The 16,235-nt window shown below is 40.2% G+C and overlaps 1 long non-coding RNA gene across 2 annotated transcripts in view; it reads left to right on the forward strand.

Annotated features, from left to right (window-relative positions):
* Positions 1-16,235, forward strand: part of LOC129045738 (uncharacterized) — a 171,330-nt gene that overhangs the window by 41,255 nt on the left and 113,840 nt on the right. Inside the window, exons 2-3 of one of the 2 annotated variants that reach the window (XR_010407714.1) lie at positions 7,870-8,029; positions 10,900-11,011. This is a non-coding gene — a long non-coding RNA (uncharacterized LOC129045738). Of the gene's footprint in view, positions 1-7,652; positions 8,030-10,899; positions 11,012-16,235 lie in introns of those variants that run through there. The other variant, XR_010407713.1, reaches the window with a different exon arrangement.

Raw genomic sequence — 16,235 nt, forward strand, 5'->3', positions numbered from 1 at the left:
GAGGAGTAGGAGACCTGGATTTCGTCTCCTCTCAGGAATTCAGCTGGATAGGGATCAAACCATTCTGAACACCTACAAACCCAACAGGAGATCGAAGAAAGGAATAGCAACAACTCTCTCAACAGAAAAGCGACCACTTTCTGGAAGGTAGGATGTGCGGAGAAGTGAATCCGAGGCGATATTCGGGAGGATAGACGGCGGGGGAGGGGCCTCCGTCGGCCGCTTCTGGCAAGTGATAAAGCCACGGAGCACAAAATCGGAACTTTTAAAAGTCTGCTCCGCCGAGGGACGTCACTCTGGTGGCTAAGCGGGGGGTGGAACCCTCCGGGACAGTGTGGTCTCAGGACCCTCGGGGTCACAGAAAGACCGGGGGTGCCTGAGTGTGGCAGAGCTCCCAGGTAACGGAGCAGGGAAGCCGGCTGCAGAGGCGGAGCCCAGGCGCGGGCTCGCAGCTCGGGGTGGCCATAAACCGTGATCCGCGGCCCAGTCGGGCCCCTGCTCCTCCAGCAGGGACCCAACAAGCGGCAGATCCGGGGAGACTCCCCTTCCTCCCCTGGGAGGAGCCGCGCGGGAGTGCACCGCAGGGATCTGCTGGGTTTGGAGACTCCACCCGGGGTCGGGTGCCAGAGATAGAAATGCGCGGTCACAGGCCAGGTGAGCACGGAGTGCGGCCAGAGACCGGGGAGCCGGGAGTGACTGACGGCTTTTCTCTGGTGGCTCACTGAGGAGCGGGCCCCGAGTTCTCGGCTCCTCTGGGGCAGAGATTAGGAGGCCGCCATTTTCACTCTCCACCTCCAAAGCTGTACGGAAAGCTCGCAGGGAACAAAAGCCCTGAAGAGCAACCCGAGCAGATTACTTAGCCCGGACCGGGCAAGGGCGGGGCAATTCCGCCTCCGGCAGAGACATTTGGAAACCACGGCAACAGGCCCCTCCCCATATGATCAGTGAGAACAGGCAGCCAAGACCAAGTTTACTGATCAATGACAACGGCAGAACTCCAGCGCTAGGGGACTACTGCACATAGAATTCACGGCTTTTTTACCATGATTCTTTAGTCTTTCAAAGTTAATTTTTTTTAACTGTCTTTTTCCTTTTTTTTTTTTAATTTTTCTTTTTCCCTTTTTCAACCAACATCTTATCAATCCCTTTTTTTTAAAAAAGAAACATTTTTATTTTTCATTTTTAGAGTCATATTTTATCCCTTCATAGTAGTTACCTGTATTTTTGGCTTATATATATAAGTTGTTCTCTCTTTAAAATTTTGAGATAGTTTCTTCTAACAGATCAAAATATACCCTAAATCTCTAGTATATGGTGTTTTCTATTCCCCTGCCTGATCACATCCTCTCCCATTTTTTTTCTTTTTTTTTTTAAATCCTCTTCTTTCTTTTTTCAAACAACTTCTTATCAATTCCTTTTATAAAATTTTTTATAATTTCCATCTTTACAGTCATATTCCCTCCCTTCATCATATCAACCCTTATTTTTGTACATATATAAATTTTTCTTTCTTTAAAATTTTGGGAGGCACTTTCTTCTAAAAGACCAAAATACACCCCATATCTAGTGTGTGGCACTGATCTATATACCAGCCTGATCATATTTGATCACATTCTGGTTTTTTTTTGTTGTTGTTGTTGTTTTGTTTTGTTTGTTTTTGTTTTCATCTTTATCTTTTTCTTCTTTCTCTTTTTTCTCTCTTTCTTTTCCCACTGCTTCAGGTCTTTTCTGATTTGTTTAGAGTATATTTTCTGGGGACGTTGTTACTCTGCTAGCATTTTGTTCTCTCATTAATCTATTCTCCTCTACACAAAATGACAAGACGGAAAAACTCACCTCAACAAAAAGAACAAGAGGTAGTACCGACTGCCAGGGACCTACTCAGTACGGACATTAGTACGATGTCAGATCTAGAGTTCAGAATCATCACTTTAAAGATACTAGCTGGGCTTGAAAAAAATATGGAAGTTATTAGAGAAACCCTTTCTGGAGAAGTAAAAGAACTAAAATCCAACCAAGCAGAAATCAAAAAGGCTATTAATGAGGTGCAATCAAAAATGGGGGCGCTAACTGCTAGAATAAATGAGGCAGAAGAGAGAATCAGTAGTATAGAAGATGAAATGATGGAAAATAAAGAAGCTGAGAAAAAGAGAGATAAACAACTACTGGACCACAAGGGCAGAATTCGAGAGATAAGCGATACCATAAGATGAAACAACATTAGAATAATTGGGATCCCAGAAGAAGAAGAAAGAGAGAGAGGGGCAGAAGGTATAATGGAGCAAATTATAGCAGAGAACTTCCCTAATTTGGGGAAGGAAACAGGCATGAAAATCCAGGAAGCACAGTGAACCCCTCTCAAAATCAATAAAAATAGGTCAACACCCCGAAATCTAATAGGAAAACTTACGAGTCTCATAGACAAAGAGAAAATCCTGAAAGCAGCTCGGTAGAAGAGATATGTAACCTACAAGGTTAGAAACATTAGATGGGCAACAGACCTATCCACAGAGACCTGGCAGGGCCAGAAAGGACTGGCAGGATATATTCAGAGCACTAAATGAGAAAACTGTGCAGCCAAGAATACTCTATCCAGCTAGGCTGTCATTGAAAATAGAAGGAGAGATAAAAAGCTTCCAGGACAAACAAAAACTAAAGGAATTTGCAAACACAAAACCAGGCCTACAGGAAATCTTGAAAGGGGTCCTCTCAGCAAAGAGAGGCCTAAAAGCAACATAGACCAGAAAGGAACACAGACAATATACGGTAACAGTCACCTTACACGCAATACAATGGCACTAAATTCATTCCTTTCAGTAGTTACCCTGAATGTAAATGGGCTAAATGCCCCAATCAAAAGACACAGGCTATCAGACTGGATTAAAAAACAAGACCCATCGATATGCTGTCTGCAAGAGACTCATTTTAGACCCAAAGAAACCCCCAGATTGAAAGTGAGGGGATGGAAAACCATTTACCATGCTAATGGACACCAAAAGAAAGCTGGGTGGCAATCCTTTTATCAGACAAATTAGATTTTAAACCAAAGACTGTAATAAGAGATGAGGAAGGACATTATATCCTACTTAAAGATCTATCTAGCAAGAAGATCTAACAATTGTAAATATCTATGCCCCTAACATGGGAGCAGCCAATTATATAAGGCAATTAAAGAAAAGAAACACATCGACAACAATACAATAATAGTGGGGGAATTTAACACCCCCTCACTGAAATGGACAGATCGTCTAAGCAAAAGATCAACAAGGAAATAAAGACTTTAAATGACACACTGGACCAAATGGACTTCACAGTCATATTCAGAACATTCCACCCCAAAGCAACGGAATACACATTCTTCTCTAGTGCTTCTCTGGAACATTCTCCAGAATAGATCACATCCTAGGTCATAAATCAGGTCTCAACCGGTACCAAAAGATTGGGATCATTCCCTGCCTATTTTCAGACCACAGTGCTTTGAAACTAGAACTCAATCACAAGAGGAAAGTCGGAAAGAACTCAAATACATGGAGGCTAAAGAGCATCCTACTGAAGAATGAATGGGTCAACCAGGAAATTAAAGAAGAATTAAAAAAATACATGGAAACCAATGAAAATGAAAACACAACTATTCAAAATCTTTGGGATGCAGCAAAGGCAGTCCTAAGAGGAAAGTATATAGCAATACAAGCCTTTCTCAAGAAACAAGAAAGGTCTCAAGTACACAACCTAACCCTCCACGTAAAGGAGCTGGAGAAAGAACAGCAAATAAAGCCTAAACCCAGCAGGAGAAGAGAAATTATAAAGATCAGAGCAGAAATCAATGAAATAAAAACAAAAGAACAGTAGAACAGATCAACGAAACTAGGAGCTGGTTCTTTGAAAGAATTAACAAGATTGATAAACCCCTGGCCAGACTTATCAAAAAGAGAAGAGAAACGACCCAAATCAACAAAATCATGAATGAAAGAGGAGAGATCACAACCAACACCAAAGAAATACAAACAATTATAAGAACATATTATGAGCAACTCTATGCCAGCAAATTAGATAACCTGGAAGAAATGGATGCATTCCTAGAGATGTATCAACTACCAAAACTGAACCAGGAAGAAATAGAAAACCTGAAGAGACCTATAACCACGAAGGAAATTGAAGCAGTCATCAAAAATCTCCCAACAAACAAAAGCCCAGGCAGGGCCAGATGGCTTCCCAGGGGAATTCTACCAAACATTTAAAGAAGAATGAATACCTATTCTTCTGAAACTGTTCCAAAAAATAGAAATGGAAGGAAAACTTCCAAACTCATTTTATGAGGCCAACATTACCTTGATCCCCAAACCAGACAAAGACCCCATCAAAAAGGAGAATTACAGACCAATATCCCTGATGAACATGGATGCAAAAATTCTCACCAAAATACTAGCCAATAGGATCCAACAGTACATTAAAAGGATTATTCACCATGACCAAGTGGGATTTATCCCTGGGCTGCAAGGTTGGTTCAACATCCGCAAATCAATCAATGTGATACAATACATTAACAAAAGAAAGAACAAGAATCATACGATCCTCTCAATAGATGCAGAAAAAGCTTTTGACAAAGTACAGCACCCTTTCTTGATCAAAACTCTTCAGAGTATAGGGATCGAGGGTACATACCTCAATATCATAAAAGCCATCTATGAAAAACCTACAGCAAATATCATTCTCAATGGGGAAAAACTGAGAGCTTTCCCCCCTAAGGTCAGGAACGCGGCAGGGATGTCCACTATCACCACTGCTATTCAACATAGTATTGGAAGTCCTAGCCACAGCAATCAGACAACAAAAAGAAATCAAAGGCATCCAAATTGGCAAAGAAGAAGTCAAACTCTCACTCTTTGCAGATGATATGATACTTTATGTGGAAAACCCAAAAGACTCCACCCCAAACCTGCTAGAACTCATACAGGAATTCAGTAAAGTGGCAGGATATAAAATCAATGCACAGAAGTCAGTGGCATTCCTATACACCAACAATAAGACAGAAGAAAGAGAAATTAAGGAGTCGATCCCATTTACAATTGCACCCAAAACCATAAGATACCTAGGAATAAATCTAACCAAAGAGACAAAGGATCTTTACTCAGAAAACTATAAAATAAATACTCATGAAAGAGATTGAGGAAGACACAAAGAAATGGAAAAATGTTCCATGCTCATGGATTGGAAGAACAAATATTGTGAAGATGTCAATGCTACCTAGAGCAATCTACACATTCAATGCAATCCCCATCAAAATACCATCCACTTTTTTCAAAGAAATGGAACAAATCATCCTAAAATTTGTATGGAACCAGAAAAGACCCCGCATAGCCGGAGGAATGTTGAAAAAGAGAAGCAAAGCCGGCGGCATCACAATTCCGGACTTCCAGCTCTATTACAAAGCTGTCATCATCAAGACAGCATGGTACTGGCACAAAAACAGACACATAGATCAATGGAACGGAATAGAGAGCCCAGAAATGGACCCTCAACTCTATGGTCAACTCATCTTTGACAAAGCAGAAAAGAATGTCCGATGGAAAAAAGACAGTCTCTTCAACAAATCGTGTTGGGAAAATTGGATAGCCACATGCAGAAGAATGAAACTGGACCATTTCCTTACACCACACCCAAAAATAGACTCCAAATGGTTGAAACACCTCAATGTGAGACAAGAGTCCATCAAAATCCTAAAGGACAACACAGGCAGCAACCTCTTTGACCTCAGCCAAAGCAACTTCTTCCTAGAAACATCGCCAAAGGCAAGGGAAGCAAGGGCAAAAATGAACTATTGGGACTTCATCAAGATAAAAAGCTTTTGCACAGCAAAGGAAACAGTCAACAAAACCAAAAGACAACGGACAGAATGGGAGAAGATATTTGCAAATGACATATCAGATAAAGGGCTAGTATCCAAAATCTATAAAGAACTCATCAAACTCAACCCCCAAAGAACAAAGAATCCAATCAAGAAATGGGCAGAAGACATGGACAGACATTTTTCCAAAGAAGACATCCAAATGGCCAACAGACACATGAAAAGTGCTCAATATCGCTCGGCATCAGGGAAATCCAAGTCAAAACCTCAATGAGATACCACCTCACACCAGTCAGAATGGCTAAAATTAACAAGTCAGGAAACGACAGATGTTGGCGCGGATGCAGAGAAAGGGGCACCCTCCTACACTGTTGGTGGGAATGCAAGCTGGTGCAGCCACTCTGGAAAACTGTATGGAGGTTCCTCAAAAAGTTGAAAATAGAGCTACCATATGATCCAGCAATTGCACTACTGGGTATTTACCCCAAAGATACAAAAGTAGGGATCCGAAGGGGTATGTGCACCCCGATGTTTATAGCAGTAATGTCCACAATAGCCAAACTGTGGAAAGAGCCAAGATGTCCATCGACAGATGAATGGATAAAGAAGAGGTGGTATATATACACAATGGAATATTATGCAGCCATCAAAAGGAATGAGATCTTGCCATTTGCAATGACGTGTATGTAACTGGAGGGTATTATGTTGAGTGAAATAAGTCAAACAGAGAAAGACGTATCATATGATCTCACTGGTATTAGGAGTTCTTAATTGTAGCAAACAAACTGAGGGGGTGGGGTGGGAGGAGGGATGGGGTGACTGGGTGATAGACACTGGGGAGGGTATGTGCTCTGGTAAGCGCTGTGAATTGTGCAAGACTGTTGAATCTCAGATCTGTACCTCTGAAACAAATAATGCGATATATGTTAAAAAAAAAAAGAAGAAGAAGGTAGCGGGAGGGGAAGAATGAAGCGGGGGAAATCAGAGGGGTAGACGAACCATGAGAGACGATGGACTCTGAAAAACAAACTGAGGGTTTTAGAGGGGAGGGGGGTGGGAGGATGGGTTAGCCTGGTGGTGGGTATTGAGGAGGGCACATTCTGCATGGAGCACTGGGTGTTACGCACAAACAATGAATCATGGAACACTTCATTTAAAACTAATGATGTAATATATGGGGATTAACATAAGAGGGAGGGAGAGAGGGAGGGGGGGAGGGAGGGAGGGAGGGAGGGAGGGAGGGAGGGAGGGAGGGAGGATCGATCATATAAGAAAATGCCCTGGAAAAGGACATGCATCTTTACATTAAAAGAGTCTCCTAAGGGCCAACTATAGTAAGTGGGGGAAATAACCCACTTGGATGCAACTTTATAAAATTTTAGCACTCCAAGAATAAATAAAATTTTCTAAAAGCTTCCAGAGGGAAAAATTAGACCACCTACAGAGGAGTGAAAATTGGGCAGCCAAATTCTCATTAACATCTCTGGCTGCTAAAAGATTAAAATAGAGTAGTCCTTTCAGTTCTGGGGGAAATTGAATTTGAAACTAATTTCCATACTCAGCCCAACCTTTCAATCAACTGTGAGAGTAGAACATAGGCATTTCACATAAACCAGGACTAGGAAAGTTTATTTCCCGGGAGCCCTCTCTTAAGAAGTTACTTGAATATGTATTCCAGCAGAATGAGGAGGTTATCCAACAAAGAAGAATTCAAGGGATCTAACACAGGAAAAGGAAGTCAAATATGATATAAAATCTTCCTTTTTTTTTTTTTATTTTTTATTTTTTATTTTATTTTTTTTTTTTTAAAGATTTTATTTATTTATTTGAGACAGAGAGAATGAGAGACAGAGAGCATGAGAGGGAGGAGGGTCAGAGGGAGAAGCAGACTCCCTGCCGAGCAGGGAGCCCGATGCGGGACTCGATCCAGGGACTCCAGGATCATGACCTGAGCCGAAGGCAGTCGCTTAACCAACTGAGCCACCCAGGCGCCCCTAAAATCTTCCTTTTTTTTTTTTTTAAAGTAAGCTCCACATCCAGCATGGAGCCCAATATGGGGCTTGAACTCACGATCCTGAGATTAAGACCTGAGCCGAAATCAAGAGTCAGAAGCTTAACTGACTGAGGCACTCAGGCGCCCCTAAAATCTTCCATTTGGGGGCAGGAGAATGAATAGCTCCAAAGGTAAGTGTTCCGGGGCAAAAGAGAACTCCATGCAGTTCATAATGTGATTGAGAGAATGAAAATCAACCAACTGGGGCACGTGGGTGGCTCAGTTAAGCGTCTGCCTTCAGCTCAGGTCATGATCCTGGGTTCCCCGATTGATCCCCGAGTTGGGCTCCCTGCTTCTTCCTCTCCCACTCCCCCTGCTTGTGCATGTGCACTCTCTCTCTCTCTGTCAAATAAATAAGTAAAATCTAAAAAAAGAAAAGAAACCAATCAACAAACCAAGAAGAAAACCTTCAGAAAAAGTATATATTTAGTCAATAAAGACAGGCAATTAAGAAATCCAGAAAAACAAAAGGCTAATTAAGACTATTATCCAATTTTGAAGAATTATAATATATTATATGGAGTGTCAGAGAAAGACCAGCACATGGTGCTAAAACATTTTCCTTTGAAGTAGAAGAGAGTTTATGACATTGCCCTCATAGAAAAGGAAATAGTCCTAACATGGTACTTAGCTTGGTAGTGTACAATATTGATATAGTCTTAATGTAAGTACTCTGATTGATTTTAAACTCTTACAGTCACCCTAAGGACAAACTAAGGAAGATCTTGGTTATGTTGCAGGGAAAAAAAAGCAAACATTAATCTTCATAATATAAAAGTATAGCTGACAGAAGGTGGAAAGTGGAAAATGAAGGAAATAGGAGAAGAAAGATAGTATCACTGATAACCCACAACTTCTATAATGGGAAGTCAAGATAGTGATTCAAGTTTTTAGAATGAGAAATTGAGGCATAGCATAGCATACTATTTAAAGTTAACAAGGGTAACCAAAACAAAACTTAAAAACAATGATAGTGAATACCCCAAACTCAGAGGAGTTGGGAGGAAGAAGAAGATAACAAAAATGAGCTGAATTCTTATTATTTCATAACTGGAGGCCATTTACAACCAAGAAATTGAAAAGAGGAACGATTTTCCAAACACCCCATATATTCAAAGAATGCATAATTCATGAGTGGTTTTTCATAGGCATACATGTAAGATCCTGGGGCACAATCTCAGAGCACAGGTATCAGCAATGTCTATAGCTTAAGGACACAGTATGGTGCCGATGATGTTACAGCCATGGCATTTTTTCCCATTCCAATATTCATGCCCGATTATAAGATCATCTTTGCAAACTTCAAGTTGTATATGCTTTAATACTCTTTTAAATTTTCTCAGAATTATCTCTAATATTTCACAGAGTACTCTCTCCAAAATCAATAGTGTGATTGTGGCCTCCTTACAGTATTTTATTTCATTTAACTTCTGTTCCAAAAAAAAATTCTCAGAATTGGTTTTTTTTTTTTTTTAATATTTTATTTATTTACTTTTTAGAGAGCGAGCGAGAGAGAAACAGCATGAGAGGGGAGAGGGTCAGAGGGAGAAGCAGGCTCCCCGCCGAGCCGGGAGCCCGATGTGGGACTTGATCCCAGGACTCCGGGATCATGACCTGAGCCGAAGGCAGACACCCAACGATCTGAGCCACCCAGGCGCCCTCAGAATTGGGTTTTTGCTCCCACTGAATGAAAGCTTAGATGACCTTGTTACTGGATAAAAACTATTTTAAAATTATAACTCTAAAGATTAAACTAACATAAAAGTTACTTGAATCATGTCTCGTTCTTGTGCATTTAAATAACAGCATGGTTCATAAGCTACTGTTAAATGATGGCAGGTGCAAGTAAAACTCTGCCATAACTTCCTAAGTGAGATCCAAAAAATTCAGTCACCTAACATGTGGAGTCAACTTAGTGCAGAGTTAACAAAATGAGCACGATGAGCCAGCTGCAAGAGGACAGGAGCCAGTCACCAAACTTGTCATATCCAAATTCCCACTATCCAGGAGGGTGTAATTACAAGTTCCACTGTACTTCTGATTACTGGCTAAAGTGGCATATGCCCCATAGCCACACAGATAAACACAGTTGCCATACACACTGCCTGCTAGCTTTAAATTATGCAATTCTTGATTACTCTTGGCAGGAGTTAAACTATTTCAAATTTTGCACAAAACAAGTACTTACCCAATAGGCCAATTACACTATTTCAAATATTCATTATCCTTATTTATCTGAAATATAACCATAGTGTAAAAGAGCAGTCAGTATTTAGTTCTTAAAGTTGGGGGATGGGTTGGGGCTGTTTGCAACCAGAAGAACTAAAAGCAGAAATGTTTAAAACAGTGTTTACAGGAGATGACTGGGGTTGGGAGGAATCATCATAAGCTTCTTTGTACCATTTCATCTATACTGCTTAATTTATTTATAAGGTGTATTTACTACTCTTAACACTAAGTATTGTACCTCTTTTACTATTTCTCAAAGAAATACCTGTTAAGATACTTGTAATACTTGTTAAAATGCAGATTCCCTGGTTCTAAACATAGTCCTGCTGAATTTGATCCCCTTTGCTGGGGCCCAAGAATTGGCATTGGAGCTGTTGGTTTAGGCGTAGATCTAAAGTGTTTATTTGTTCATCCTCTTCCACTATATTTCAGGATTGAGCTTCTTGTGAGAGCATTACATGCTATCTTTCCTTCTGTGGTGCTTAACGTATCCTAGCATCCTTCCTTTTTATTTCTTTACCACCAAGATGGAAAAAAAGATGACTTCTTTCTCTCTCTTTTTGCATGTGGTCTTATCTAGGGGAATAACAATTCTTTTCAAGATCCTTTAAGCTGTGTCACCTCTTGAACATAGAACACCTAAGAGAATCTGTTAAGTTTTAAAATTCATGACAGTGACCAGTTTCTTAATTATGTAGGGAGAAACATTTTGCGACTGTCTTTGTATCTTATTTTGGTGCTGATAATTTTTTCTCATTCCTGTGGACTGCAGGAATATTGATCTCAGCTTTACTTTGACCATTAATGAATTATGATGGCAATAAGCAGAGACACACACCTCCAGCCTCCTGGGAGCTTAATCTTCTGCTACAACGTTTGTATTGGTAAGTCAGCACCTGTGTAATCTATATTCTAACTATTTGTTATTCTCCTTTAATTACATATTGGTGGTGGTCCATTTGCAGCCTGAGAGCAACCAACTAGAGAGTCAAAGAGATTATTAAAATATTGACTTTAAATTAGAAGGCCAAAAGGAAACACAGCTGGCTGAGTTCCTACCCATTCCAATATGATGGCTCAGGCATAGTTATTCCCTTTCATGTCAAGTAAAGTTCGGTCTAAAAAATTAGTACAGAACTTTTACCTTTAAAAAAATTTGAAGTATGATTAACATAAAATGTTATATTGGTTTCAGGTATACAACATAATGATTCAACAATTCTGCATATTACTCTGCTCACCACGATAAGTGTAGTTCCCAGCTGTACCATGTGGTGTTCTGGTGTCACCATATTTCTGTTAGCATCAGCTTTACCTCATCTGGTAAACACCATTTTGTTCAGTAGCTGATACATTTTAACATCCTATACTTCCTACTTGATACAGATCAGTCACTCAGGTTGGGGTTTGGGCATTGTGGATGGCCAAGTCACTCCCAGAAATCTTTTCCTTTTAGCATTTGGGTAAATAACATTTTTGTCTTGACATAATTTCAAATTTACATGAAAGTGTCAAGAATGGTACAGGAAACGCCCTATGCCCTTTATTGAGAATCATATTTATTTATGTCTTGCACCATTCACTATCATTCTGTGAATCTATTTTTATTGCAAACTTTTTCTTTCAGAATTATTTGTAAGTTGGAGACATTAAGCCCTTTTACCCTGAAATATTTGGGTATGTTCCTAAGAACAGCATTCTCTTTTTTTTTTTTTTTTAAGATTTTTAAAATTTATTTATTTGACAGAGAGAGACATAGTGAGAGAGGGAACACAAGCAGGGGGAGTGGGAGAGGGAGAAGCAGGCTTCCCGCAGAGCAGAGAGCCTGATATGGGGCTCGATCCCAGGACCCTGGAATCATGACCTGAGCCAAAGGCAGACGCTTAACGACTGAGCCACCCAGGCACCCCAAACAGCATTCTCTTTAATAATCATGGTTGTTATCAAAAACAGGTATCTTTTTTTTTTTTTTTAAGATTTTATTTATTTATTTGAGAGAGAGAATGAGAGAGAGAGCACATGAGAGGGGGGAGGGTCAGAGGGAGAAGCAGACTCCCTGCCGAGCAGGGAGCCCGATGCGGGACTCGATCCAGGGACTCCAGGATCATGACCTGAGCCGAAGGCAGTCGCTTAACCAACTGAGCCACCCAGGCGCCCAAAAACAGGTATCTTAATAATGATATAACATAAGCCACATTCCAAATTTAAATTCACATTTTCTCAGTTGTCCCAGTAAATAATTTTAAGCTAATTTTTTCCCCAGACCAGGATCATACATTGAACGGAGTTGTCTTGTCTCCTTTGTTTCCTTTATTCTGGAAAGTTTTCTCAGCCTTTGCTTTCTTTCTTTTTTTTTTTTTTAATTTTATTTAATTATGTTATGTTAATCACCATACATTACATAATCAGTTTTTGATGTAGTGTTCCATGATTCATTGTTTGTGTATAACACCCAGTACTCCATTCAGTACGTGACCACTTTAATACCCATCACCAGGCTAACCCATCCCCCCACGCCCTCCCCTCTAGAACCCTCAGTTTGTTTCTCAGAGTCAAAACTCTCTCATGGTTCGTCTCACCCTCCGATTTCCCCCACTTCATTTTTCCCTTCCTGCTATCTTCTTCTTCTTCTTTTTTTTTTTTTAACATATAATGTATTATGTGTTTCAGAGGTACAGGTCTGTGATTCATCAGTCTTACACAATTCACAGCACTCGCCATAGCACATAGCCTCCGAAATGTCTATCACCCAGCCACCCCATCCCTCCCACCCCCCACCAATCCAGCAACCCTCAGTTTCTTTCCTGAGATTAAGAATTCCTCATATCAGTGAGATAATGTGATACATGTCTTTCTCTGATTCACCTATTTGGCTCAGCATAATACCCTCCAGTTCCATCCACATCATTGCAAATGGCAAGATTTCATTCCTTTTGATGGCTGCATAATATTCCATTGTATATATATACCACTTCTTCTTTATCCATTCTTCTGTCGATGGACATCTTGGCTCTTTCCACAGTTTGGCTATTGTGGACATTGCTGCTATAAACATTGGGGTGTACGTACCCCTTTGGATCCCTACTTTTGTATCTTTGGGGTAAATACCCAGTAGTGCAATTTCTGGGTTGTATAGTACCTCTATTTTCAACTTTTTAGGAACCTCCATACTGTTTTCCAGAGTGGCTACACCAGCTTGCATTCCCAAGGAGGGTTCCCCTTTCTCTGCATCCGCGCCAACATCTGTCGTTTCCTGACTTGTTAATTTTAGCCATTCTGACTGGTGTGAGGTGGTATCTCATTGAGGTTTTGACTTGGATTTCCCTGATGCCGAGCGATACTGAGCACTTTTTTATGTGTCTGTTGGCCATTTGGATGTCTTCTTTGGAAAAATGTCTGTCCATGTCTTCTGCCCATTTCTTGATTGGATTCTTTGTTCTTCGGGTGTTGAGTTTGATGAGTTCTTTATAGATTTTGGATACTAGCCCTTTATCTGATATGTCATTTGCAAATATCTTCTCCCATTCTGTCCGTTGTCTTTTGGTTTTGTTGACTGTTTCCTTTGCTGTGCAAAAGATTTTTATCTTGATGAAGTCCCAAGAGTTCATTTTTGCCCTTGCTTCCCTTGCCTTTGGCGATGTTTCTAGGAAGAAGTTGCTGTGGCTGAGGTCAAAGAGGTTGCTGCCTGTGTTCTCCTTTAGGATTTTGATGGACTCTTGTCTCACATTGAGGTCTTTCAACCATTTGGAGTCTATTTTTGGGTGTGGTGTAAGGAAATGGTCCAGTTTCATTCTTCTGCATGTGGCTGTCCCATTTTCCCACCATTTGTTGAAGAGACTGTCTTTTTTCCATTGGACATTCTTTCCTGTTTTGTCAAAGATGAGTTGACCATAGAGTTGAAGGTCCATTTCTGGGCTCTCTATTCTGTTCCATTGATTTATGTGTCTCTTTTTGTGCCAGTACCATACTGTCTTGATGATAACAGCTTTGTAATGGAGCTGGAAGTCCGGAATTGTGATGCCGCCGGCTTTGCTTTTCTTCTTCAATATTCCTCCGGCTATGCGGGGTCTTTTCTGGTTCCATACAAATTTTAGGATTATTTGTTCCATTTCTTTGAAAAAAGTGGATGGTATTTTGATGGGGATTGCATTGAATGTGTAGATTGCTCTAGGTAGCATTGACATCTTCACAATATTTGTTCTTCCAATCCATGAGCATGGAACGTTTTTCCATTTCTTTGTGTCTTCCTCAGTTTCTTTCATGAGTATTTTATAGTTTTCTGAGTATAGATCTTTTGTCTCTTTGGTTAGATTTATTCCTAGGTATCTTATGGTTTTGGGTGCAATTGTAAATGGGACTGACTCCTTAATTTCTCTTTCTCCTGTCTTCTTGTTGGTGTATATGAATGCCCCTGATTTCTGTGCATTGCTTTTATATCTTGCCACTTTACTGAATTCCTGTATGAGTTCTAGCAGTTTTGGGGTGGAATCTTTTGGATTTTCCACAAAAAGTATCATATCATCTGGAAAGAGTGAGAGTTTGACTTCTTTGCCGATTCGGATGCCTTTGATTTCTTTTTGTTGTCTGATTGCTGTGGCTAGGACTTCTAGTACTATGTTGAATAGCAGTGGTGATAGTGGATATCCCTGCCGTGTTCCTGACCTTAGGGGGAAAGCTCTCAGTTTTTCCCCATTGAGAATGATATTTGCTGTGGGTTTTTCATAGATGGCTTTTATGATATTGAGGTATGTGCCCTCCATCCCTATATTCTGAAGAGTTTTGATCAAGAAAGGATGCTGTACTTCGTCAAATGCTTTTTCTACATCTATTGTGAGGATCATGTGGTTCTTGTTCTTTCTTTTATTAATGTATTGTATCACATTGATTGATTTGCAGATGTTGAACCAACCTTGCAGCCCAGGGATAAATCCCACTTGGTCGTGGTGAATAATCCTTTTAATGTACTGTTGGATCCTATTGGCTAGTATTTTGGTGAGAATTTTTGCATCCGTGTTCATCAAGGATATTGGTCTGTATTTCTCCTTTTGGATGGGGTGAAAAATCCTTTTGTCCAATCCTATTGGCTAGTATTTCAGTGAGAATTTTTGCATCCATGTCTATCAAGGCTCCTGGTATGTAATTCTCCTTTTGGATGGGGTCTTTGTCTGGTTTGGGGATCAAGAGAATAGTGGCCTCCTAAAATGAGTTTGGAAGTTTTCCTTCCATTTCTATTTTTTGGAACAGTTTCAGAAGAATAGATATTCATTCTTCTTTAAATGTTTGGTGGAATTCCTCTGGGAAGCCATCTGGCCCTGGGCTTTTGTTTGTCGGGAGATTTTTGATGACTGCTTCAATTTCCTGAGTGGTTATAGGTCTGTTCAGGTTTTCTGTTTCTTCCTGGTTCAGTTTTGGTAGTTGATGCATCTCTAGAAATGCATCCATTTCTTCCAGATTATCTAATTTGCTGGTATATAATTGCTCATAATATGTTCTTATAATTGTTTGTATTTCTTTGATGTTGGTTGTGATCTCTCCTCTTCGTGATTTTATTTATTTGGGTCCGTTCTCTTTTCTTTTTGATAAGTCTGGCCAGGGGTTTATCAATCTTGTTAATTCTTTCAAAGAACCAGCTCCTAGTTTCATTGATCTGTTCTGCTGTTCTTTTGGTTTCTATTTCATTGATATCTGCTCTGATCTTTATTATTTCTCTTCTCCTGCTGGGTTTAGGCTTTATTTGCTGTTCTTTCTCCAGCTCCTTTACGTGGAGGGTTAGGTTGTGTATTTGAGACCTCTCTTGTTTCTTGGGAAAGGCTTGTATTGCTATATACTTTCCTCTTAGGACTGCCTTTGCTGTATCCCAAAGATTTTGAACAGTTGTGTTTTCATTTTCATTGGTTTCCATGAATTTTTTAACTTCTTGTTTAATTTCGTGGTTGACCCATTCATTCTTCAGTAGGATGCTCTTTAGCCTCCATGTATTTGAGTTCTTTCCGACTTTCCTCTTGTGATTGAGTTCTAGTTTCAAAGCACTGTGGTCTGAAATTAGACAGGGAATGATCCCAGTCTTTTGGTACCGGTTGAGACCTGATTTGTGACCTAGGATGTGAT

This window comes from Mirounga angustirostris, unplaced genomic scaffold, assembly GCF_029215605.1.
Source record: "Mirounga angustirostris isolate CCGP_5_RB_7025 unplaced genomic scaffold, mMirAng1.0.hap1 SCAF_15, whole genome shotgun sequence".
Lineage (NCBI taxonomy): Eukaryota > Metazoa > Chordata > Mammalia > Carnivora > Phocidae > Mirounga > Mirounga angustirostris.